The following is a 26,564-nucleotide window of genomic DNA, read 5'->3' as shown; positions in this document are numbered from 1 at the left end:
GCTTCATCCTCATTTTAATTTGCATGATATTCACCTGAATTTTCAGCACTTATTACCGCATTCATAACAGAATAACTAGGCTAAAGACTGAATGTGAAATTGAGTTTCATTTCCCAGACCATGTATTATACTTTAATTAATTCTAATAACTGCTTATAGCTATTAGCACAGTGCCAAGTTGGGACTTGCGTATATATACAAAATTCCATGAAAGCCATTTCTGCAAGAGTATTTTTGCAGAGAAGTATTTTGCCAAGTCCTTGGTTTTGTTTGGAAATTGAGGACAGTGGGTACCATCTAGGCTGGCTGACCAAGAAGCCAGTCCCACCTGAGCTGAAGGAAAAGCATGGAAGAAGGTCCCCCAGCTTTGCATTTGTGTCTCCTTCAGAGGAAAAGAGACCATTCAGTGTTCACGCACTTTCATGCTTAGAAGATACTTGGAATTGGTTGGATGGTCGCATCCATAGGATAGTGGTCAACAGCTCAATGTCCGGGTGGAGATTAGTGACAAGTGGTGTACCTCAGGGGTCCGTACTGGGACCAGCACTGTTTAATATCTTCATCAATGACATGGACAGCGGGACTGAGTGCACCCTCAGCAAGTTTGCAGGTGACACCAAGCTGAGTGGTGCAGTTGACACGCCTGAGGGATGGGATGCCACCCAGAGGGCCCTGGGCAAGCTTGAGAAGTGGGCCCACGTGCACCTCATGAACTTCAACAAGGCCAAGTGCAAGGTCCTGCACACGGGTTGGGGAAACCCCCAGTATCAATACAGGCTGGGGGATGAAGGGATTGAGAGCAGCCCTGAAGAGAAGGACTTGGGGGTGATGGTTGACGAGAAGCTCACCATGAGGCGGCAATGTGCACTTGCAGCCCAGAAAGCCAACCATGTCCTGGGCTGCATCACCAGCAGCGTGGCCAGCAGGGCGAGGGAGGGGATTCTGCCCCTCTGCTCCGCTCTCGTGAGACCCCACCTGGAATAGTGCATTCAGCTCTGGAGCCCTTAGCACAAGACACGGACCTGTTAGAGCAGGTCCAGAGGAGGCCACAAAAATGATCAGAGGGATGGAACACCTCTCCGATTAGGAAACGCTGAGAGAGTTGGGGTTGTTCAGCCTGGAGAAGAGGTGGCTTCAGGGAGACCTTATTGTAGCTTTTCAGTACTTAAAGGGGACCTATAAGAAAAGATGGGGACAGACTTTTTAGCAGGGCCTGTTGCGACAGGACAAGGGGTAATGGCTTTAAACTAAAAGCGGGTACATTCAGACTAGATATAAGGAAGAAATTTTTTACCATGAGGGTGGTGAAACCCTGGCACATGTTGCCCAGAAAGGTGGTAGATGCCCCATCCTTGGAAACACTCAAGGTCAGGTTGGATGGGGCTCTGAGCAACCTGATCTGGTTGAAGATGTCCCTGCTCACAGCAGGGGGGTTGGACTAGATGACCTTTAAAGTTCCCTTCCAACCCAAACCATTCTGTGAGTCTATGATATCCATGGGGGTGTTTTGGGGCTGTTACACAGAAAGAGGATATTTCATCAGATTCAGAGCTGCTGAAAACTATTTGACACTTGGAAGGCAAGGGGCATGGCCTGCGGAGGCAGATGGATCCGGCTCCCACCTCCATTGGTGGTGAGGCAGTGAAGGACCACCGAGAAATCCCAGTGTCCCCTGAGCTATGGAACTACCACGTGACATTCAAACAAAACAGTTTAAGCCCCTATAAAAATTCTGTACTACATTTTCTTTTGAGGCAAGAAATCTATTATCAGCACAGTTTTCCATCACCCAAGAAGCTGTGTGAAACCAATGAAAACATTTCCACATGGAGCAAGTTTCAGTGTTTTCTTCCAAGTAATTTTGCAGCCAATTCAGTGAAACACGCACAGAAACAGCCCGTCCTTCCAGCGAGTGCAGACTGTGACTTTCTTCTTTTTAAGTAGGAAAATCAATTCACTTTCTAAAAATGGTTTCCATTTCATAGTCAGGAAAATAATATTCCAAGTGTCCTCTCTCCTCAGTGAAACTATTTCATGTAATTCCTACAGCATCTGGTTTTATTTCGGGAATTTTATGCCTGGCTTTGCCAAGCAACTGTTATAATTGAGACAAGGGATGTGAACTAAAAAGGGGATAAGAATTTACAGTATGTTTTTTCTGACTTCTGAAAAGCTTCATTAAGGTCCAGACTATCCTTTTGGACAGGGGGATCTGATTTCTGCTGCCAGCAGTTTCCTCCTGAATTCAGCCCAAAGACAGAAATACCTAGAGAAACTAAGAGCTTTGTATTCTCTTTCACCAAGTCTTAAATAATTATGCCTTTTTATGCATGGCACAATCTATATTTGAACAAGATAAGTGGGAAAGCACATGAAATCCAGTGATTTGTAACTGAAGACTGAGAAAAAACAGATATTTTATGTGAGGTTTTAGGTTTTCACTGTGAAGGTGGCAGGGGAAAAAAAGCAAGTGAATTTATAAGCATGATATTTCTTTAAATCCTTTCCAAAGAACCAGGAAATAATCAGGTCTGGGCACAGTTTCGATAAGCAGCTTTCCAGTGTGGAAAGAATATTTTTTGTGATAATGTTGGCCAGTGGCAGAAGAAAATGGCTGTTTGGGGCACTTCACTGCTACTAGGCCAGGAAATTCCTTCTAGCAGGATCTGCTTAGAAAGCTTCATCCAAAGTCAGCTGCCCGCTACACCCTGAAGTGCTCCACCACTTTTCTTCCAAATTCCTGATATAATACTTTCAGGAACACTGAGGATTTGGTTACCAGTGATGAGGCTTTCCCTGATTTCACAGACCACAAGCATCTCTGTCACAACAGACTGATGGAGCTTTGCCTGGAAAAGAGGACTCTGATGCCTCCTAAACCACTGTTTCAAAAAAAAAATCTCTCGAGTATTCGTGCTACTATTATTACTATTATCACCACTATTTTTACCCTCTGGTGTTCTCTTTCCCAGCTGTGTTAGCAATAGTTGTACACACTTCCCTACCAGGAAAAATATCAGCTTTTTCACTCTTTCTAAGCTTGCAGGACAGCACGCTCTCCCTACAACACAATCTCCAAAAGATGATCCCTTTTCAGGAGTTTTCTTTAGCTTTCTCATTTCCCAGTATGCTAATTCCCAGTATTAATAATCACTTGCTGCATCTGGTTCCCTGTGCAGCATTTGCCACTTAAAAAGGATTTCATGTGTATCAGAACACACTTACTCTAGCAAAGCAATTGATCTGGAGCAACGCGCGGTGCCCTAAATTGCATAAAGCCAGACTGCATTAGCTCTCAGGGGCTTACATCCAGTATACTGTAAATATATAGCTTTAAACATATCCACTTTTGATCCCGAATCAGAGGAAGAATAATCAAATAATCCACTAAAGATAGGAGCTTGGGAAGACACGGTGACTAAAAGCATCCTTTGTTTTGAGGCTAAGCTGGCTCTGAACCAGAGCTCTCTTACCAGAGATGGAGAAAGCAGTTAATTTGTTCTGCTACTAAAAAACAGATTAAAGTACAAGGCTAAAGCACAGTAAATAACATTGTGTTCCTTCTCAAAGCCAATTGAATGGTTGTATACAACAAACAAACATTTTATAATTCAACTGGAAAAGGAAAGGTTGAATTTGCACAAGGCAAACCCTGGCACAGTCTTTTTCAAAGTATTTTTCTCCCCAGGAGACAAGCAGTAGCAACCTGCCTTCCATTCAGGAAACACTCGGTATGCTGGCAAGTAATCCATCATTTCAAGTTCTTTTTTTCCTTCAAGTAATTATTTAGAGTTCACAGTGTATTAATTTAACAGTAGATCTCATCTACATAGCATGCTAAAAGCTCACATTTAATCAGAAATCAGCCTCATGCTTGCTAAGCACCACCTCTCCCTCGTTCCTTTGCTTTGCCCAATCCTGGCAGTACCGATGGAGGAGGTTACCCAAACCCCGGTCACTCAATCTTGAATGACACGGTGGCCAGTGCCAGGGTAGGGCGAACAACTCAGGCAGAGCAATATATCCAGTTCAACCACCTTCTCTGCTTATGAATAACCAAAAGACTCTGATATTTTGTAAATGCGTAAAATATTTGCAGCTGTAGGATGAGCACGTTAATACGAACATCTTGAAAGGCTACGGGATTCACTGGTAACCCCCAGCCCCAAATATCACACCATGTCCCAGCAAACGTACAGGGACTGGGGATGTTTTTGAGTGACAGTGTGGACAGCAAAGCTGGTTTCGGGTATGTTTGGAGCTACATTACCCTGAATTATACACACACCACGGGAACGAGCAGAACGTATTATAGTAACCTCATCTGTTACTATATCATACCCAATAACGATATAACGGATGTCATACACCGATATAAGCTAGAGAGGGATCTGGGGATACAAGCAAGTATGAACGACAGGGTCTATCAGCATTTATTAATCCTCCACGCCCCTTTCACAAAAGGACGTCTCTCTAATGTATGACCCCCACCTCTTCCCTCCCAGACTAATGCAAACCCAAGCCTGCCATGTTGCATTTCATTCGAATCACAAGAGACACTTCAGGAGGTAACAAATTGAAGAGATTCTTGCCCTATATATTTTCACAACAATAATTTGCTTTACTTTATGCAAAAAATGCCATGAATATGTATTCCTATAGCAGCACACATAAATCAGAGCCGGGGGTGAATACACAGCAGGCAGCTCCTCAATTAGAAACCTGCCTTCCCCGGGGATTAAGCAAACTGTTTGCAGAAAAACACTTTGTCCACAGCAGCAAGAGGTTTAAGTAATGCATCGCCCCAGACCACATACCCTCCACGCACAGGCTGCGGCTGCCCTTCCCATCCCCAGGTTTGCTACGCTTCCCTTTCGGACCTATTTTATGATGTGCAACGTTTGCCGGACCACCCAGTCCCAGACAGTCACAGGTCACAGATGTATCAGCCCATAACGCTCATCCTCGGCAAACAGCATTTGTTTAAACACTCCAGCGTTGCCCTCAATGACACCTGGCTCAACCGCGGGACGTGGCGCAGAGGTACCGAGTCTCTGTTTTTCTTTACTTTCCCAGGTTGGAGCAACGCCAGGGAGGGAGATGATTTTTGCATGGCATTTTTATACGAACAAGCAATATTTGTTAATGGAGCATATTTTATCTGGAGACCAGATATAAATGATGACATGATGCTGGTGCAAGACAAGTTCACGCAAGGAGGATTTGTTGCTGTGGCTATCCCCATTAAACCGCACCAGCTAACCTCATCTGCTATAGACTGAGCAAAACCCTGCCTGAAGAGTCAGCCTGGCTGATATCAGACTCACACACAGCTCTTGGAAATTAAAATCTCTTCTGACTGACACGTGTGGTTCTCACCCTGAGATAACCCTCTCTGCCTGGATGTGGAAGCTCACTGGCCTTTTTTCTTTTTTCCTGCAGAAATAACTATAGTTGCATCTTCTCCTGCTTTTAGAAAACCTGACCAGGCTGCGCTTCTGAGAACAGCAGCGGGAGGGCAGGGGAGCCCCAGCATGGGAGTGGGGGTGCTTGTGCTGCAGGGCGGTTTGGGGAGAGCCGCGTTGGGCTGCTCAGAGCTGGCTGAGATGCACCTTCGCTGTGCTGCAGTCCCACAGACTGACATCGGGCCGTGTATTTAATCCCTTTGCAAACCACTCCCAAGCAGCCTGAAGGGCTTCAATAGCTTCTGGTCACCTGCAAAACCGGAAAGCACGGGTGCTCCAGCAATGCAGTGAGTCTGGAGAGGAGGAGTTGGGGGTCCTGAGTGTGTCCGCGGAGAGCGGCAGCAGCACACCTCTGCATGGCCCAGATCCTGAGAAACAAAGCTGGGAGAACAGACCTCAGTCAAACTTCATGGAAACCAGCAGGCACTGGAGACTTCAGCAAGCGCCAAGCCTAACCTAATTCCTTTATTGTATACGGATCACAGGTTTGGAAAGGACTCTGCAAATCTCCTATGGAAAATCTGACCTAGAGAAGTGCAAGGTGGTATTACTATCATCAGCATCAATCGTACAGTTAAAAGGAAGGTTCAGTTCCACTGGGACATGCGGTTTGACTCTGATGCCATCCACAAGCATTACTTCAAAGCAGCAGCAATTTTCAAAACAGAAAACTGATGAAACGGGGAAAATACATTTTCAAATACTCTACTAAATCATCCTCAGCCAGTGGGATTATTTTCTGTATCACGAGTGGGCACAATCACACAACTTTCAAACACCTTGAGAGCAGAGCAAGGCTGATGTCATGCAACTCCATTTACTGGAAACAGTTATACCACAATCAGCAGAAGGCCAGGACAACTCTCACAAGGATGAGCCAACACGGTTAGAAAGGAAAACCACGTGCCTGTCCACATCTGATTCTGCTGCCTGTTGAAGGCATCTAGAATGGAGAAGAGCAGAGCAAAATGAAGAGGCTGGCACTGGATGCAGGTCCCTACCCTGGAAATGACGCCTATGAACATGTTCTTGATGCTCAAAAAATACCTTGCCTGGTGCAAAGCCTTGTATTTCCATGCTTAGGAATTCATCATGCTCATTGTTGCTATTTCATCGCCACTGATTTCATCATCAAACAGGGTTCTGTGATTCCTTAAATTCAGCAATACTCCACTCTGAAGATGTGCTGATAATAACAACAAAGATCTCGGAGATCCAGACATCCCATTTCAACAGAAAATTTCCACCTACTGTGATGGAATCAACAGAAACAGGAAAATGCCTGAATAAAGACTCCCTTTTTATACTAGCAAAATTCATAAAAACAGATGGGTTTACTCTATTTTATGTTTTAAGATTTCCCCTTAGGAGTTGCCATTTTCTGCCTACCAGGAAATTGTTGTGCATCAGCTTGAAAAGCATGAGAGCAGAAAAATAGGCATTTTCTAGTAACTTTAGATATTACCTGCTGCCCCGCACATGTTTACGGGGAAATAAGTTAGTTCACTTCTTTAAGATATGATCATGCCACTTCCAGGACATCACCATAATTTAAACAGCAATTCTTATGCAACGTGCAGGAACTGCAAGGCAAGACATCATGAAATATGTTCTATATTTGTACATGCTCAGAAGGAATATTTGTTGGCTTTAAATAGCATTGCCTTTCAAATAAACTGATACAGAAAAGAAAAAGTAGATGATGACAGTCTGGGAAGGAGACTTTCACAGGCAGGTCCTTCCTGTGCAGAGCCCTGCATGGGGCAATCCCAAAAAACTCACTGCCAGCTTAGGGCCAGAGCTGGTTACCTGAAAGAGGAGATGTATCAGTTATGGCACAGGATGCTCCAGCACTGGAAGAGCGTTAGAAAGTTAAACTTGTATTTGAGACGATAAACAAGGAAGAAGCAGCAATCAGTTTTCTTAGGCGTAAAGTGTCTGGCTCTTATACAGTAGGTATTTAAGATAAGTGGATTGAGTGTCACGTTGGCTGCTGGAAGGCAGGAACTGTTTCACATTGATAGTTCAGGCTCGTGGTGTCATGTTTGCTGCCTTCAGACTTTTCATGTATTGCTGGTGTTGAGGCTGCTGAGACCTGTCTTTCCTTGACCCAGCCCCAGGACTGTGAGATATCAGCTGTTCCGCTATACTTCAAGCATCCTCAATATTTTCCCTTTTTCTTTTTAAAGCACTATTTCAATCACTCTTAGAAGAGAAATATCTTTTCTAAGGTGGGGACAATTTCTCAAAGCTGCTCTTCTGGAGAGTATAAATGTCTCCTGCAGGGATTTTTTTCACCTAAGCTCCACTGATGCCTTGATTCTGTTCGTCTTCTTTCTAACCTACCATTCATGTGAAAAAACAAATTCTGGCAATAACAGCCGTGCCAGAAACTTCATTTGAGATGTCTACTCTGTCAGCTGCATCTCCACAACTCAATGCCAGCGTGCATGTCCCTGCTACCTGCACATCAACTTGCCGACAGCACGCATTTTTATGGCACATCTAAACCTGCCTAAAGTGGTTTAAAATGAAAGCGCTGACGCATCAGCCCTCGCTGCAGAACAGGAGTGCCAAACGCAGCACCCACACAAAAGGAAACAGATATAATCTTTGAGCATCTCTACTAGTGATGTAGAAGGAAGGGTCAAATGAGGAGCAACAGCAGAAGAAAAAAAATCAAATAGCAAAATCTGTAATATCTGCCAATGCTGACTTTTAACTGGCTCAGATGGGCTGGCAAATACAGCAGCGATGAGGAGGATGAAGTCAGGCACGATAATCTGATTAACGGGACACAGATTGAGAAAGGAAGGGGGGGAAGGGTTAACAAATACCACACTCCCAACAGCAGAGGACCGACGTCTGCCTTGATGATGAAATGAGTGTAGTTTTGACAGATCTGGGTCTGCTGTGCTTAACCTCTCCTGCAAAGAGATTTTGAGCTGATTTGCTCTGTCAGAAGAAATCCTTCCTTGTTGCTGAGCGCTTCCCCTACCTATTACGATTTACCTCCTGGTAGGGTGCAGAAACAACTTGGAAATCACTTACTGTAAACTTGTGTGCATCTTCTGTGCTTTATGGCTTTCCCAGAGTTGTCCTATGAACACACACAAACTGTGAAGTGAGGCCACACAGAGGTGAAATAAGACTGCAAGACACCATCTCTTTTCAGCGATCCAAAATGTTGGCATCCAGCCTAAGGCATTCATCCAAACTCCCACTGCAGGAGTTGAACTTAAGCAAGAAGAATTACTCCAAGTGCCCAACTCTTTCTTCTCATTATAAAGGACACACATTCCCCTCCTGGATTTTTCAGTGGGAGATGCAATTAAGAAGGCCAGAGCTGCAGCAGCATCACCAGCAGCATCACACAGCCACAAGCAGGTGCATCCAAGGTGGTACCACTTTTGCACACGCAGTAAAACAAGAAAGAAATAGGTGGGGCAGAAGAGACTTGAATAAGCTGAGCAAGGGTAACATTCAGGAGTCAACCTCTTTGCTTTCAGCCAAATTCAGGCCAGGTTTTGAGAAGAGAAGTGAAGCTGGATGTGGTCAACAGTCGGTGCTCAGTGAAGAGCAGAAACATGTAGTGCTGCTGCCCCAGAGCTCATTCCCACCCTCGGGCAGAGATGTGGGTGACATTTAGAGCCAGAGGCAGTCTCTCTAAATTTAATAGCCCTCAGTGGATTTTTCATCCATTAATTAATCCAGGCACTTGTTGAGCAAGTGAAGTTCCAGCAGACAAGTGCCCACAAACACTGTGAAGAAGCATCATCTTTAGTGTTTTCAAATGCCCTGTGCTCCCTCAGTACTTGTTCCACTGAAAGGGTCCAAGAAAAAGCAACTATTCATTCACTTGCTCTGTGCCACTTCTGATTTTACAGCTTTCCCACACCCTCCTCTGCTATCCAGGTTCCAGACGCCCTCTCCACTGAGCACTTCCCCATGCAGGAGCCCTTTTGTACCCTCCGTTACCCACACTGTCCTCCTCTGAACCATTTCCAACTCTAAGTCATCATTTTTGAGACTGAGGTCCAGGAGCTACACAGTGTAGTTCAGGGTGTGGGCAGCCACAGCAATGTCCTCGCCTTTATTCTCAGCTCCTTTCCTGATAAATCCCCGTGGTTTTGTTGCCTTTTCAATTGCTGCTGACACAGAGATGATGTTTTCAGAAGATGCCCACAATGACCCACTGTCACACCAATCCCCAACTCCCCGTGCACAGGATAGAGTTTCATAAAGAAAAGGATGGACATTGGCAGAGAAATCAGTGGGGCACGTATGACCCTACATCATCTGTGGGTCAACCATAACAATACTCCTACATTTAAAGTACCAAACACCCCTGAAGTAATGGCAACAGAGAAACCTGCACGTGTGTTTACTTCTGAGAGCCACAGTCCTTCCAGGTGATTATCCAAAGCATTTGTACAATGGGCTTTTCATGCTCTTCAGCTGACATTATCAGATATTCTTTACAATCTATTCTATTTACACGATACACATTTGCCAAGAGCTAAATGTTTTCAATGAGAATAATCTACTACATGCTGCTCATTTAGAATAAAGTTTTCCTTTTTCCTTTACAGTAATGCTTTCCAGTAATGAAAGCAGCTGCTCCCAAAACGCCCCAGGACTTACTCTTAACTGGAATTGAAATATGGAAATCCAGGAAAAAAAAAAAAAAATCTCATTTGTACTTCTAGAGATGTGCACTTAAGCCAGAAAAACTCAGAGAAGTGATATCATTCCCTCAGTGCAATGACCAGAGATCTTCAGCCTTGGGCCAGGTTTCCTACAGCTATAAAAAAATATTGTTATTCTCCCTCCGTAAACCTACATGAATTTACACCAGTAAGATAAGTACAACTGAACACAAGCTCTACCACATATAACTATTCATTTATCTACAGTTCCTATAACGTACCTGAGGTGTGTATATCTGCTTGAAGAGCACGTACTGTGCACTACTTCAAATGTTGCTATAAAACAAGGAGTTTTATGAACACCTGTTGTGTAGTTAATCATCGATTTATTTCTGAAACCTGCATACTAGAAATCAGATCAACTTTAGGAGAAAAAGAAAGAGAGATACAATTTTATGAGAAGATAAAAAAAGATGTTTATTATATATTACCATTATAGTTCTTCCATTCAGATGTTTCAATGTCTAAAGAAATTTAAAGCGCTCTCTGTATTTTCCTCCCTCCTCCATAGTGATGATTGCCTTTAGATATATACACCAGTTACAGTAACATAACTGAAAATGATGACATGCCATAGCTATTTTATTGTGCATTCAGTTTTTTAGGCCTCGAATTATAACCGCATCGCAGAAGCCTGGTCAGTAAAGCTGAGAGAACTTCTGCAAAGATAGCAAAACTAACAATTTCCCATTTCATATCACATTTTCAAAAGCACTGAACATATCTCCCTCTTAAACGTTACAAGTCTAGATGTGATACCAATAAACACATTTTTCCCTTTATACGTGTCACAGAAAGAGCCAAGCAAATCCCTTAACACGCAGACTGCTACACCATGAACAAGGCGTTCCCCCAGACCAAAGGGAATCAAAGGAGCCCAGGCACACGCTTCCCTGGGATGCTCAGTTTTTAGGTAGATAATTCTCAATTTTATTGCTCAGAAAGATGCTGGGAAGAGGGGAGGAGAGGAGCGATTCGGTGTCTCAGTGTCCCTCACAAAAAAACCCTGAAAATACAGTTGCTGCAAATGTTTTTAAAGACAACAGAGATTTTAGAAATAAGAGGCACTTTCCAGCTGAAATCAAAGCAGAACATACAGCCAAGTTCCCTGAGCTGAGATGTAAATCTCTACCAAGAAGAGCAGCTTTTGGAGGCACAAATGAGACTGGCACACCCGCTCCATCCTCTACCCCATTGATACAGGTCTTTGTCAGAAGCATTTCCTTCTCAAGGGAGTTGGGGGCTTGCCCATGCATTCACAGCAGGACACTCCTTACCTTCCCTCCAGAGCACACGGCTCCTGTCCCCCTCAGTCATGGCCAGGAGTCCTGCCAGAGGCCACCCACAGCAGCCACACTGCCCTCCGTGGGGACACAGCTCCATGTCACCAGGTCATTAAACCAACCACACACCTGAACAACAAAACCTGCTCCACAGAGAGACTTCAAAACATGCCAAACCCGTGTCTGCCTCTGGTCCCTCACCTCGTTTGGGCAGACAAAAAAGGACACTTGGCTCACCAGAAATTCTCCTCCATAAGCTCCTCCTTATACTGGGGACCAGAGTCAACACTGGATGCAGCTTTAGTTACTGTTAAACTTATATGTTAGGAAAAAAAAAATTAATTGCAGTTTCAGCTGAGGAGGTGTCTCCCTTTAGCCTGCACCCAGGGCTAAACAATAACCAGTTGTTCTATCACCCAAGACCCCTCCCCAGCTGAGAAAGGGAATTGGGAAAAGGAGGGAGACTCATGGGTTGAAATTTAAACAGATTTAATAAAATCAAGAAAACCAATATCAATGCTAATACAAAACACACAAAATTATACTTAGCTCATAGTGTGGTGGCAAGTCGCTCCAGGGATAGCAATCATTGAGAAGGAGAAAGAGCAAGGGGAGAAGAGAGCAGAGCAAAGAGCCCCCCATCCCCAGCAGCTTTCCCATTTATACTGAACCTGTCGTTAATGTTATAGAACACACCTGTGGGCCAGCCTGGGGCAGCTGCCCTGGATTTAACTGCTCTTGGCCTTGATCACCATCCCACAGCTGGCCACAAACAGAAACAACATGGAACAGAAAAGTGATTCTATAAATTTTATCCCCACAAAACCAGGATAGGAGGCAACCACCCTGTTAATGTTCTTGAAAGTTCTCCTTGTATCATACAAATCATAATCCCTGAACAACTGTTTGCTCCTGTAATATAATCTAAATAGACAACATAACCCTTGTAAAAATGAGACAAGAGACATGACAAGACACTCTTTCCTGTATTTGACAAAAGCAGCAGATGATGTAAATGAACAGTTTTGAAAGGCTTTTAAAATGGTTCACTTGGCTGATTTTTGACTGTCAGCAAAAATTACCATTAAGATGTCCTGCTTAAAAAGGTCGGTGTGCTGTTCCTGCAGCTTGTACCAATCTGAGTAACTGAGACCTCTGAGGCAGAGATCAGACAGGTTTGTTTCCTTAGTAATTCTTAAGTCTTCTGTATTTTGAAGCTTTTGCTCCATGGCCTTAGAAGCACATGGAGATGCATCATCAGACAAGATGGGGGCCCTGCATGCAGACATGGGGGTTCAGCAAACCCTTGGCCAAGAGGTCAAGTCCAAGTAAAACAGATATGGTCAGTGAGAGAGGCTACACATGCTCCTCATCAAAGTAAAGAAGGGGGGGAAGCAATGCCACTGCTCTGACAGGATGGTGTGGGATGAATGGGCAGGCAAGGAGCAAAGCTGGGCAGAAAGCAGAGCCAGTGACCCATCATCATGGCACGTCAAACAGCCCCAACACTGGGCAGCAGTTCCTCCCTGTCAAGGCAGCAGAAACACGTGAAAACTACCAGGGACTCTGTGGCTGTGATGAGCTTGGGCTAGAAATATGGTTGCAACCCTCTGATAATGTAGGTGGCAAGAGCTGTGAAGGCGGTTGGGATGGAAAACATGGCTGGTCACCTTTTTGGGTGCTCTGGCAAAATCAGCTGGTCTCTGGGTCCCACGGCCACACGCTGTCCATTGCTCATGGATTTAGGTACAGCTGCAAGGAAGTCCTTGGTGGGAACAGAAGGGTTTGGGGTTGTCAGGATAGCTCAGTACAAGAGCTGTCTGTAATATCAGAAAACTCCACATTTTTTTCCAGCTCTGCGTTTTTCAAGTTGTGTTGAACAGAGACATCTGTGCTGGCCATTAAAGCAGGGGAGAAAGGAACCCCTGGGGCAGGCAGCATGTGTCATCTCCTGTGACTCATCACCTCTGAGCACCCACTGGAGATGCCATTGGAGTAAGCACAGGAGAAAGGAGAAAACAAAGCTTGCCAAGATCCAAGGTCACCAGCACGGTGAGATATTACGGGATCTGGAGCTGGCTGAGCAGAAACCAAAACTACAGGAATGTTTTTGTCATGTTCACTGCCAAAGTCCAGGCTCCTGATCCTGGAAAAATCCCGTAAGGAACATGAGCTTTTTGCAGACCTACACTGATTTTCAAGTACAAATGGCCAAAGCTAAGGTCTTGAATATAAAACAGATGTATATCTGTACATTTATATGCTTTTAAACCAAAAAATCCCAGTAAGGAGAAAGGAAACATTTTATTTCTCAGTGCAGTTTCTTTGCATTTGTTTGTAACTCTAGAGCTGCAAAGCCAACCAAATCAGACCAAAGGGAGGGGCTACAGCTGAGCCTCAGGTGTGGTTTTAGATTTATTCTCCTGGAGTTCCTGGCTGCTTGGAGCAGACTGGGAAGAGGGGTTGTGTCCTGCCAGCACAGGGGACCCAAGGAAAATCACAGGGGAAAGTACTAACCTGGAGATTTGGACCAATTCCTCCCATCCAGAGGTCTAGGGACAAAACAGGCAGACAGCGGGCACACAGAGCACTTGGGCTTAACACGGACACAACTGTGCTACAGGACCCCATAAGCAAAAGGAGATTATTGACCGTTACCTGCCTTTGGTGGGTGGATAGACATCTCCAGATGGAAGACCATATAGTAAGGAGTTTTATTACCACTCACAATGTCTTTGCAGCCATGTTAATGCTAAATGCTAGCTCTTCTTAAACGTGAAAGGTTACAGCACCTCCCCACAGTCCTGGCTCACCATTTAATATCCAGCTTAGATCCTTCAATTAGAAAGCAAATAAAATGCATCCTCCAAAGCAATTGCAAAAACACTGATATGCCCTTAGCACAATCAATACTTGAATGATGCCAAAGCAACAAATAAGAGAAAAGAGATACAGGAAGCAAGCTGCTGAGCTGAACAGGTCAGTGATGAGACTATTACCCTACCTTCTCCTGCAGACAGGCACCCACCTCCCGTGGTGGGAGATGTGCAACGACACGGACGTGCAAAGTGCCGGGCAAAGACCTGCAGCATTTAAGAGCTGATGTACCAGGAGCATCCCCAGCACCTCTGCCCGGGAGCGACCTGCTGCTCAATGTGGTGTCCTGGTTGCTGGCACGCTGGGGAGTGGGGAAGGGTGACGACACCGAGGATCATCTTCCTCCTAAAGTGAACACTTTGCAGGCCAACGTGGAAAATCCTTTGGGTATTGCTATCACCTTGTGTCTTGGAAAAGCAGAGCTATAGACTTGGAACTACATTTTACATATTAAGTTAGATATATTTAGTCCAAATGTGAATTTATACCTAATTGTCTCTTTCCATTTAACTCTGTTGCTTTGACAGAATGAAGTACCTTCTACAAAAATAAACTTGGGTTCTTTGTGCCTGAGGCAGATCTAGACAGTTATCTCCCCTATGGGATTACATATGAATTCTTCACTATAAGCTGCATTATTGCAGCAGTTTCTGCAGCACTAGGAAATTCTGATTTTCTTTCTCTTTTCGGTCCTCGCGCTGAGCTTCAAGGCACAGATCCGATATTAAGGAACTGCAGTCAGCACAAAGCAGTATTTCTTAATAAAGTAAAAACGCAAAAGAAAGGGTGATCTTGGCTTGATTGATGCCACTTCATTTGCATATGCCCACTACCAGTACTTTGGTTAATTAATATGTATATAGTGTCTGTAGGTGAATATGAAATAATGGGCTTGTTATCGAAGCTTTCGGTATAAATTTATTCAATGAACACGGTAGCTTACTTCCTGGTGTATTCGCCCAGTATTTTCTGTGTAAATAAGACATAATAACTCTCTAGCAAGTGGTGACACACAACAAAATCCAAGAAGGATACACTTGTGTTTTAAAGCTAGATGAGTTAATTAGCTCATAAAATGGAAGAACTGTTTGGAAGGGGCAAGGGGGAAAGGATGAGAAACACCACCTTCTTCCAGTGAAAAATTCCGCTTCGAAAATATTAACCCTTACGGCTCAAATTCAGCTCCAGAGGCCTCAATCCAGAAACACACTTAAGAAGCACTTACATTTAAGCCAGTGCAAGAGTGCCACAGAAATTAAGAAGTCTGCCCAGGTGCCTGAAAGTTAAGTGCTCTGCTGGATCACAGCCTGGGTAGTCAAAGGTGGAATTTCATTTTATTCTCTGATTTGCCTCACCAGCTTCCTGTACTGGCTGCTTCTAACCAGCTCAGGGGGAGACTGGATGCTGAAAATATTGCTGAAATCCTGAGCACAGAAAAAAACCCCTAATGTATACTTCAGTTGCGTGGTATCTAACACCTTAGTGGCCGAGTTTATAGGCAAAGCCAAGGAAGTTTTAGTCAACCCCCTGAACTCTCACAGCATTTGAGGATGGGATTTGTCTGGCAGCTTAATAGCAGCGCGGGGAGTCTGCCGAGGAGGCAGCCCGTGGTGCAGAGGTCAAGCTGCGACATTTTCCCTTGCCCTGGGACTCCTGGGAAAACCCTGAAATCAAGGAGACAAATGAAAACTGTGTGCAGTGTTACGGGGGTTACTACCTTTCATGCATTATGGCAGAGGTGCATCATAGCGATTAGATCATCCATGAGGCAACAGTTTTGCTATGAATAATAAATGCACCACGGGGAAGCCAGAAAGTTCACTGCTGTGACAGTATTCACTTTACAGGGAGCTCTGACTGTGAATGCTGTTCAAAATGAGTCCCACAGAGCACCACCTCTGCAGCCTCCATCAAGTATCACAAGGACACACTAGACTGAAGGATAAATGCCCTGGGAAACATAAATCACATCTAGTTATTTCCACTGTTATTCTCAATGATGCACAGGGCAAGTCTCAAGTGATACCACATCAAGGGACACACATTCAGCGCCAGGATCTTGCTAGTCACAAAAGGAAAGGGGATTTTCCAGGATGGCTGAAGGAGATAAACGATTAGTTCCCACTGAATTTTGCTGGGAATTTTGTCCTCCTTATCTCACAGAAGCAGGCACTCAAGTCTGCTGGTACTGAAAAAGCTGTGGAAGAAGTAAGCCAACTATGTTGAGGAGACCAAACAAGCTGATACTACTTATCACTGCCACTAATACTGTCTGAGTCCAAAGATGCCAACATCTCTAAACACATGAGACGATGCGATTCCTACCCCAATCAAGCTTCATATATCCAAAAGCCACCTGAATACAGTAAACCAAGCAAAGTGAGCTCAAGCACACAGGATTTGTTTAGATCAAAGCAAGCCATGGGTTGGACACAGCACAATCTGCCAGAGGCAGAGATCTTCCCGGGCCTTCTGCAAAGCTTTAGAGCCAGGCATGATTGTGTACCAAGCTTTAACATCCTTATTAAGCGTTTTACACCTGCTTCGTACTCACTGCGTGCTGGAGCTTGTGACAGCACAACAGCGAATCACGCCCAGTAACACTGAAAAGCAGAAGGTCAGGAGGCAGGTGACTGGCATACAAACACACTGGACCAAATTTCTTGGAGGAACGGGTGACAGCAACATGGCACAACCCATCAAACCTGGCCATAAGCTGACATAAAAGAAAGTGCTATAATGCAAGGTCAAAGAGTAGGATACCGGTCTCAAAAGGATTCAGATGTTCAAGGGGGAGCCCAGGAGGAGACGCAGGGTCCTCCAGCAGAACTGGGATGCTTGAAGGGCACATGCAGGAGACAGGGTAGAAAGGCCTTCCTTAAATGGGAGTGAAGCTGGCCTCGCTGCAGGGCTGGGACAATATTTGGTCATGGATACTATTATTGTTACTATAATTTTCTGCAGACTCGGCAGAGCCGGGACGGACATACACAGGGAAATGCACTCGGTCTCTATTTCTTGCCATCAGGCTGTCAGCTGCCTTTTAACTGTGCTCGGTATCAGTGAGGAGTTCAGATGAAAAAGAAATACAGCTTGAACAGTTCTCGGAGCCAAGGCTGCAATTGCAGCAGGGGCTCTTAGAAAATAGTGTTTTCATTTGTAAAAATGAACAGGTTTGACCTGAAAGTCCTTGAGAGAGGATGACTGCAAAGCCTTACAGAGACACTGAACACACTAAAAGCTGGTTGGGAATTTCTAACTACAAGCTTTTTGGTTGAAAATAATGAGTGTAACAGCATTGATTACATTTTCACCAGGAACAATCCTCAAGCCTAGGAGAAATCTGTAGTCAATGAAGAGAGACCCTTATCCTTGAAAAAACCCAAAGCTCAGTGATTATGAGACAGCACCGGTCTGAGGCGCCCACCCCACCCTGCCTCAGTCACCATAGACCGGTGAGAGTGATAAAATCAACTTTGTGGCTCTGGATGAGGTAGGGAAGAGATCCATGTGTCCCACAGAAAGCGCATCTCAAGTTATTCTTCTCCTAAGGACAGACAGATGAAAAGACAAAAAAATAACCCTGCCTTTGCAGTCATGATAAACAGGGAGCTTTCGAAAGCTTTATGAATATAACGGGATGAAAAAAACCTTATTCCTCATCTCAGTTTATCATGAGCCTTATTTATTGGCGTGTAATTTCACGTCAAATTTTCTCTTGGCATTTCCCAAGCGTGCTTTTTGTAAGAAGACAAAGTTCAGTTTGGCTTGGAGTTGGTTTTTAGGAAGACACAAGCCTGTTTTTTGTTTTATAGGGTAATTTATATCCCCGACATTGTAGGCACACGCACAGAGTAGATGTGCTGCTGCTCACCTTGTATAGTGATGAGTGAAAGGAGAAAGCAAATTTCAGAGAATTATTGTTTCAGACACCCAGGAATACTTTAAAGGACAGTTGTCCTCCAGGGAGCAATGCTGTAAAACCGGCTTTCAGGGGGCCTAAGTTCGCTACATCTCAGCAATTCGTGATCGAATTGCAGCAGCCAGGTACTCGGCGAGCTGGGATCGCTCTGGCTCATGTATCATCCTCATGTTAACGAGTCCTCAGTGCTGGAAACGTGACCACAGGCCAGGCAACGGGGGACAGGATGTTCCAGGGCTGCTTCCACTCAGCAGGTCCCAGAGGGCTAATAAAGAAGCAAACCAACGTGCCTTGCAGTACAGAGGGGAATATGTCAGTGAAAACGATACGGGAATCCTTCTTCAGCTGCTCATACCCATCACTGCTCTTTAAGAGGACTTAATTTATTTCCCTGCAACAACACAGAGGGTAAGAGCCAAAAGCATGGCTGTGCCAAGCCTGCTGGCATCACCCATGCCAACACCTTCGCCTCCCAGACACACCAGCCTATGGTGAATGTCAGCACAAGAAACCTCTGGCCCACACAGTCCTTAAAATGCCTACTAATGCACCCCAAAGATGAAACCTGGATCCCACATTTCAGTGCACCCCGACATCCCTGCCCAGCCAGCCAAGAAATGTCTCCTGCTACGGGAAAGAGTCTTGAGTCTTCCCCATAACACCAAGGGCTGGCTGGCTGAGATGTGTGGGATGGCACCACAGGTATCTTTGGGGTTGGAGATGAAAGTAAACTGTTGCCCAAGTATCAAGGCCAGGGCTGCCAAGATAACCCGAATCTGCGTAGCAAACACCTTCACCAGAGCCCAGAGGGGTGCAAACGTCAGAGCAGACCATGCACTGGCCGCAGGTGCTATGTATCTGCCGTGTTCTATCCCAACAGCCATAATACAAAACACGGATGGTGAGGCATCCTGAGCCTCTGCGCCAACCCCACGCCTGAACGCTGCAGAACCTCCCTCAGGATTTAAGCTCCATTTTCTAAAATCCATTGGTGACAAGTATAAATAAACCAAACTTTGCCAAGTCTCTATGAACCTGCACAGCCACTTGCCCTTGCTCTCCACAGCCCCTTTAGCTTTGGAGATGCTGTGCCTGCTCTCCACATTTGGCTATCTCCACCCAGGCCCTGAGCCCAGGGTGACTAGGGTAGACTCCAACTATGGTCCAGCGTGTTAAACCAACACCTGGCAGATCCCTAACCACCGCCTGCCAGAGGTGCACACTGATCCTGTGAAAAATCAGTAAAAAGCTGACACCTGCCAGAGTTTTAAGTGAAGATAAGGTATGTCTGAGTCCTTAAATGCATTTCTTCATCCACCGGTGAATCTCATCCGCCACACACGGTCTATTGCATGGGAAGAGTTATCATCTTTCCCAGCAAAGATGATCAGTGTCTTCCCAGCATAAAAATCAACTTGTCAGTAAAAACACTAGAATCCAGCGGGGTGAGAATAGCAGTCCCTTCCTCCGCCTCTACCTGTCCCCATCTGTCAGCGGGTAACAGGCAGGGATGACAAATCATTTTCTATCAAAAGGGGAGAGAAAAAAAAAAAAAAAAAAAAAGAGACGGGAGCTCTGCGGCTGCTGCCTGCAATTTCCTTCCTGAGGAGGGATAGCTATAACCTGCCCAAGCACTGCGGCGGTAAGAGCAGAGCTGCTCTCCCGCTCCCCACGCACAGGTTATAGCCTGTTTAGAAACTAATCAAAATACGGCTCCATTTCCATGGAGGCCCTTGTGATGAAAAGCATTTTACCAGTTTGGAAAACTGCACCGGAGCTTCTTATAAAGCATCTTCAAGCACCTACAGTAAATACTGAGCTGACAACTGAAATGCCAAACATAGGACCTGAATTCATACTTGTACTGATTCCTGCTCTTAAAATAAATGCCGGCAGTGATTGGATATTGTTCAGTGGTGGAAATATTTCTTCCAACCACACCACAATCACTCTGAAGAGCAAAACGGACTTCTCTAACAGGGATACAGGTACAAATAAACTGTCTGTGGCTGTACAGGAAGGTAATGTATTACTGGCATATCACTATTTCTAAAGCTATATTTCTAAGACTTCCAAGGTCAGTCCTACTCTGCCTCTTATTTTGTTCCATATTAACTTGATTTTTATTTGGAAACATCCTTAAGCACCGCTTTCTAGGTGGATTTTGGTGCGTGACTGATAAAATACTTTTTAAAAGCTGCTCTTGATTTATATTGTTGGCAGGTTTGGGTTGGGAGCAGGGGCGTTGTTGGTTTGTGGGATTTTTTATGTTTCCTAAACAACATGAATCTCTGGGGTCTTGGCAAGACACAGGCAAGCTCTGTGACAGCCTGCATCAAACCCACAGCTGCTCCACGCTACGGGGAGCCTTTTGTGCCTGGAGATAGAGGAGGGAGATGTGATCCATCCCCACGTAGCTTCATCCTGCAGATCAGGCTGGGCCAACTGCAACTCCAACGTCTGTTAAATAAAACTTATCCCAGGCTTCGGTGGTTCCCCCATTACTTTTACCAAGGTTTAGCTCCCAACTTTTCAAACAGGGTCTTGGTCTAACTCAAAAATTTCTTTCCCCAATAGGTGAGCCCAGAGTTTCATCCCTTTCCACTCCTGCCAACAGCCCCACTTGAGCATCCCCCATCACTGGCACTGACTTCTGCATCATCTGCATCTAACCAACTTTGTGAAGATTGCAGTTCCTCAATGTAAATTCTCAGAAATGTCATAGAAGTGGGTATTTGAACAGTACATACTCCTCAGACAATCAACTGACACCTGGTAATTCTACCCCAAATTACGTGTCCTCTCCCTCCTTGCAACCAGATGTGCCAACACCTCCTGCAACCAACAAAACAACAAACCTTGGGAGGCACCTCGCAGCAAACCCTATCTGTGCTTCTCAAAGTCCTTCCCTCAGAAGTTCGGGCTGATTTGTTCCCACACTCCCCAAAAAAACCCTTCACTGTCGCTTGTGTAATTTCGTGACTGATTCACTCTCAGCAGAGCTAGGTGCAGATGGGGAAAAAAACTGCTGCACATCGTGAGAAACTTGATTCTAAGTACCGCGTCTCAGCGAACCCTCACAAGCCTAATAAAGCCTCATGAATAAATTACATGCTTTTCAGCTTCCTATTTTTCAAAGCAATAAAAAACCGTAACGATGCATCACCGCAGATCTCCCGGATCCCACCACGCGCCACATCCTGCGAGCCTCGGCGCGCGCATCGCACAGCGGCTGGGGCAGGCGGCAGGCGTGACCGGCACCGGAGGAACGCTGTAATTCATGGCCAGGCACTGATGGACAGGGTGGTTAAAAAGGGATTTCAGGTGCTGCCTACAGTCAGCTATCTCTGCCTGCACCCGGACTTTAATATATTAATCAGCAGAACTGAGAGAGAGAGAAAGAGACATTTGAGGATGATCAAACAAAAAGCCGCGGCAAAACAACCTTTCGAATGACAGCAGTAACACACATCGCAGAGTCAAAACGTGACACCTAATATTACATGTCTGCACGTTTGGTTGACGTTATACAAATAAATTCCAAGCTAACCAGGGATATTTTTACATTTTGATGACAGGCACCTATTATTTAGATATTAGGTTCATGCAAATAGAAACCTAGCCAAGTATTGGTCCAGCAATGGTATTTCTGTGCTCCCCATTGTGCTCGCGTCTATCGCTCCCCATTTTAGAGACATGCACAACGTCATATAACAACACAGGGTATCTGCACAGGACCCTGTGTTCTCAGCTGGGTTGGGAAAGCAAGCCTGTGCTAGCATATTTTTTTGACAAAAAGAGAGGAAAAAAACCCCCAAACATCTTTCTCATGACTCATAGCCCTGCCCTGATATCCTTCCTCTGCTTCCACCCAGTACACCATGGCAGGGGATTTTCTGCTTCCCATAGGGCTGGCTACAGGCTGCCCATCCCTTGCCTCAGACTCAACAAAACCACGGACACGAAAAGAACTGCTGGCTCTAAGTACTCTCACTGTATTCTTCTTAACAAAAAGATACAGCCATAATTTTACAGAAAATGTATGCAGGAAGAGAAGGATTTGATTTTCTGAATGCAGAAAGAGTCAAGCTCCCTTATGGAATCTAAATATACCTATTTGATGGCTTTTTTTTTCCCCCCCCGACTCTCTCAACATTTCAGCATATGAAAAGTCATACTCGTATAAACAAAATAGGCTCCTTCATGGATGAAACGCACACACGAGATTTGTACCATTAAAATGCTATTTAATCTATTTTAAGGTTTCTGAAAGACCGAAGGGTAGACAGGCATGGTACCCTCTGGGAGAGGATCAATGTCACTGCCAGTGCAATGAGGTTACTTCTGTGCCTAAGCAGCTGCAGGGTGAGAGTCTCATTATTAAAGAAATCCCCACCAAAAATATGCTCGATGCCCTTGTCGTACCCGTTTGGTTTTCAAAGCTCCATATTCCCAGCCCTCACAGCTATGCACACGGATGCAGCTCTGCCTGCTCCAGGCATACAACTGCTGCCTTGGCAGCATGGATTGCATTTGCGTGGCAAGGTTTTGGTAGCAGGGGGGCTACAGGGGTGGCTTCTGTGAGAAGCTGCTCGAAGCTTCCCTCATGTCCGACAGAGCCAATGCCAGCTGGCTCCAACTTGGCACCTGGCATCCAGCCTGTGTCAACCCACCACACAGCACCAGAAATCTGGCCTATTGAATCTAGATAACAAATATAGAGAAAAAAACCTGGGATATTAAGAGGACATGCTGTGCTTTTCCTCTGGATATAGTTTCAAAACATCCAACCCAAACTTCACACAATTTAACATTTATAGTAAAAATTAGCTCAAGTCAGTCATTAAACCTCAAAGGGATCCTTGAATTGTGCTTTTCTTAATGAATGCAATAATCGATTCTACTACACAAATAAGGTGTGGGACGGATCAGCTAATAAGCATTCTCAGTTAATTGCTTTCTTCAAGTGACAATTTGTACAAATGATACCATCAAAGTAGTAATAATATCCTTATTGATTAAATTAATCTCTAAAAGACAACCCAAATAAGTTTAATTAGCAATGCATGACAGAAGCACAAAATACTCTGAAAACAACCTTGCAACCTATCCCAGACTTTGAAATCATGGCAATAGTCATGCAATAGGCTTTTGCACCTTTATTCAAACAGACACGTGCAATTTTATGGAACGACTTTAGTGAATGTCTGTGATTATCCATGAAAACCCATGAAACCTCCCTGCAGAGAAAAAGCGAGACACGCACCAAAAGCAGTCTTCCCACTTAGTCACACAGTCACTAAAAGCCAGGGCCACAAACAGGTTTAAAATAAAATAAAAATTTTCAACAGAAGGAGCAGACAGTCAGAGAAGCTTCCGTGCCAAAGTTCATACGGGGAGCTGGTGGGGACCCAGAACAGCATCAACACTTTCAAGCGGTGGAAAATGGGCATCGGGTTTATAAAATCAGAGCAGAAACCTTTCCATACAGCAAAGGGTTAGAAGAGTTAGCTCAAAGCTTGTTCAGAGAGGGCAGGTTATTCAGGAGCTGGGCCCAGGGAAAGGGCCAGGCTGTGGTCCTCAGGATGAGCGGTGGGACCTTGGAGCAATACTTGCTCTCCCTATTCCTATGGCAAACCCGAGACCAGATATGAGATGCCTCCAAAGGCCTCGGCTCCAGCAGCTTCATCAGCATCACCCGGTCACCAGCCAGGCGCGAGGATGAGATTTCCACAAACAGTCTGAGGGGAGTTATTAACACAGGAACAGATCAAATGTTTGGTCCTTGTGGCTGCCAACATAGTAAAAAAGACCCGTCGCTATTATAATTTGATTGCAAGGCACACTTTGAGAGGGGGAAAAGAAAAAAAAAAAGCACGTTGAAAACCTCTCCATTGACGTATTAGCCTAAACTGCCTTGCTTAGCAAACATATCTCTGCTCTCTGCCAAGAAAAGGGGAATGAGACTCAGTTCTGCCTCGGGAAGTGAAGTAGGGGACGTCAGGGACAAGAGGAGTGAATAAGTCTCCTTCTGGAGACGCTCCAGTGTGATAAATGAAAATACACTAATACAGAGAACAGCATGTTCCCCTTGTCAGGGCCAAAGCTGCCCCGCGAGCAGAACAGGAATTTGCCTGGGGCAGCAACATGCTTAATGGCTTTATTATTATTATCTGAGCAATCCGAGGATGCTTCCCAGCAGCAGGTCCAGAGCCACCTTTATGCATGTGAGCAATGAAGGTTTATTTTTTTTAAGTGGCTCACGCAGGAGCTTTCTCATTTAGCTAACCAAATTCAGCAACTGAAACAAACATATTGCCTGTGTATGTCAACACACATAGGTACAGTACAGCTTATTTTAGAATATCTGAAGCATATTAATAAAACAAGACTCTTCTACAGCATATGGCCTTGGCTCTTCTAGGTTAGGACAGCCCAACCTCAATTATTTATTACATGTTTTTATTCAGATTACTTGTGTTTAATTTTACCATAATGTAGTTAGCTTGTGCTTTTGCCTGAAACACCGTAATTGTTCCATGTCCTTGTAGCCTCAATGGGTTTATTATCTCATTTTTGTTCTTTGAGCGTTTTTGTTAATACAAAAACATAATGTTTAAGAAATGCCACATGATTCTCAGAAAGATAATGGAATTTGCACCAGCATCAAAAGGAAAAGAAATACTGCCTATATTTATTTTCATCCAAGAATCACTGAAACAAACATGGAACCACCTAATAACTTTTCCAACTACAGACAGCCACTTATCAGGCAAAACAGCAAAACACCCATAAAAAGCCTAAGAATTTTCTATTCAAGTTGATCCTTTAAAATGATTTTATTAACAAAGTGTCCTACATTACTGGTAACATGATATGGCTGCTCCAGACCCCAGCCACGGCAGGTTGCAAGCACGTGAGGAAGAGCTGGCAATCTCTGTACATCAGGACTATCAAAACCTGGCATCTGAGTCCTGAGTCCATCTGAGACCTGGCATCTGCTTGACTCCATAACGAGACTCTTTCTTTACACATCCAACGACCAGCCTTGGATAAACTATTCATAACTGAAATCTTACTATCAAGTGGGACTCAAATATCTGGCAGTTACAGACACACCATCTCCAGGACCGCTCTCCATACGAGCTACCTGACCTGCATACATGACGGCCAACATATATTAAATGGGACTGATGTGCCATGAGATTTTGGTTGCCAAATAAGACACTTGCACAGAGACTGACTTTTAGAGCTCACGAATCTTTGAAAATCTACTTTCTACATAGTCTTACAAGGTGGATTTACTAAGTATTTTGGCTCTCAAAACTACCAATATTTTTAAAACCTTGAACAGTGAGTGTGCAAACAGCAGGGAAAAGTATGGGTTGAAAACATAAGCTTGGGAAAGTCACTTGAGGAAGAGAGGGACTATTTTTTTCCGAAAAGATGTTTATTAGATAGCCTTTCTAAAAAGTTCAGCATGTGAAAAAGAAGAGGACATATGCTCATCTCTTCTCCCTGAGACATCCATCTTATTTTTCCAGTTAAGCCAATTTTCCATGAAATCCCCCAAAAACCTAGCAGATGGGTTGAATTACTAATTGTGAGAAGACTAGCTCCACAATGATATTATTGAAAAATCCCACAAACAAACAAATAAGGATAGCCACAAGAGAAGCTTCGTTTAGAGCTGGATCTCTCTAGACCCAAGAAGCGAGCTGCATGATGATGTGCAATAATTACTTCATATGGGGAAGAGCTATGTGGCTCCTTTAATTTCTATCCCCTTGTTTAAGTAAGATTATTGCTCCCCGTAGTCAATAACAATAGATTTCTTAAGTTTCTCCTGATTTGCCAGCAAAGCAAATCTCCTCCGGTAAATCTATGAACTCAACAATGATTTTTCATTTTTACAACAGCACAGTCAATTCAATTTTCCAGTTTTAAGTCTCAAGCCTCTCCCTATCAGCTTGTTAACGTACAAATGCTGTACTCTAAAATGTGCCTGGAAGAATCTCCACAGACTTTGTCATCCCAAGTTGCTTCTGAACATTGAATTCATTGCTTATGAATCACTTCACTGTATGTAAACACTTGAATCACTAAACCACAGCTAATATTGTACATAGTAATCAAGTGATGTCACGGTGGATTCTGTAATGACGAATGTCTGCACGGATGCACCGAGGCAGCTCTAAAAACACGGCTATTAGTGTTTCACTTTAAAAAGCAAGTTTTGCCTGTTCAGGAACTTATTTTATTTGCAGATGCTAAATGCTTGTAAAATATTTTCAGGCTTTGTGTCTTC

At 44.4% G+C, this 26,564-nt stretch overlaps 1 protein-coding gene across 1 annotated transcript in view; it reads right to left on the bottom strand.

Moving 5' to 3' along the window:
- The window catches only part of GALNT17 (polypeptide N-acetylgalactosaminyltransferase 17), a 189,801-nt gene that overhangs the window by 43,115 nt on the left and 120,122 nt on the right, over positions 1-26,564 (bottom strand). The window lies entirely within an intron of this gene.

This window comes from Nyctibius grandis, chromosome 18 (assembly GCF_013368605.1).
Source record: "Nyctibius grandis isolate bNycGra1 chromosome 18, bNycGra1.pri, whole genome shotgun sequence".
Classification (NCBI taxonomy): domain Eukaryota; kingdom Metazoa; phylum Chordata; class Aves; order Nyctibiiformes; family Nyctibiidae; genus Nyctibius; species Nyctibius grandis.
The sequence above is the reverse complement of the archived record's forward strand: the minus strand, read 5'-3'. Positions and strand labels throughout refer to the sequence as shown.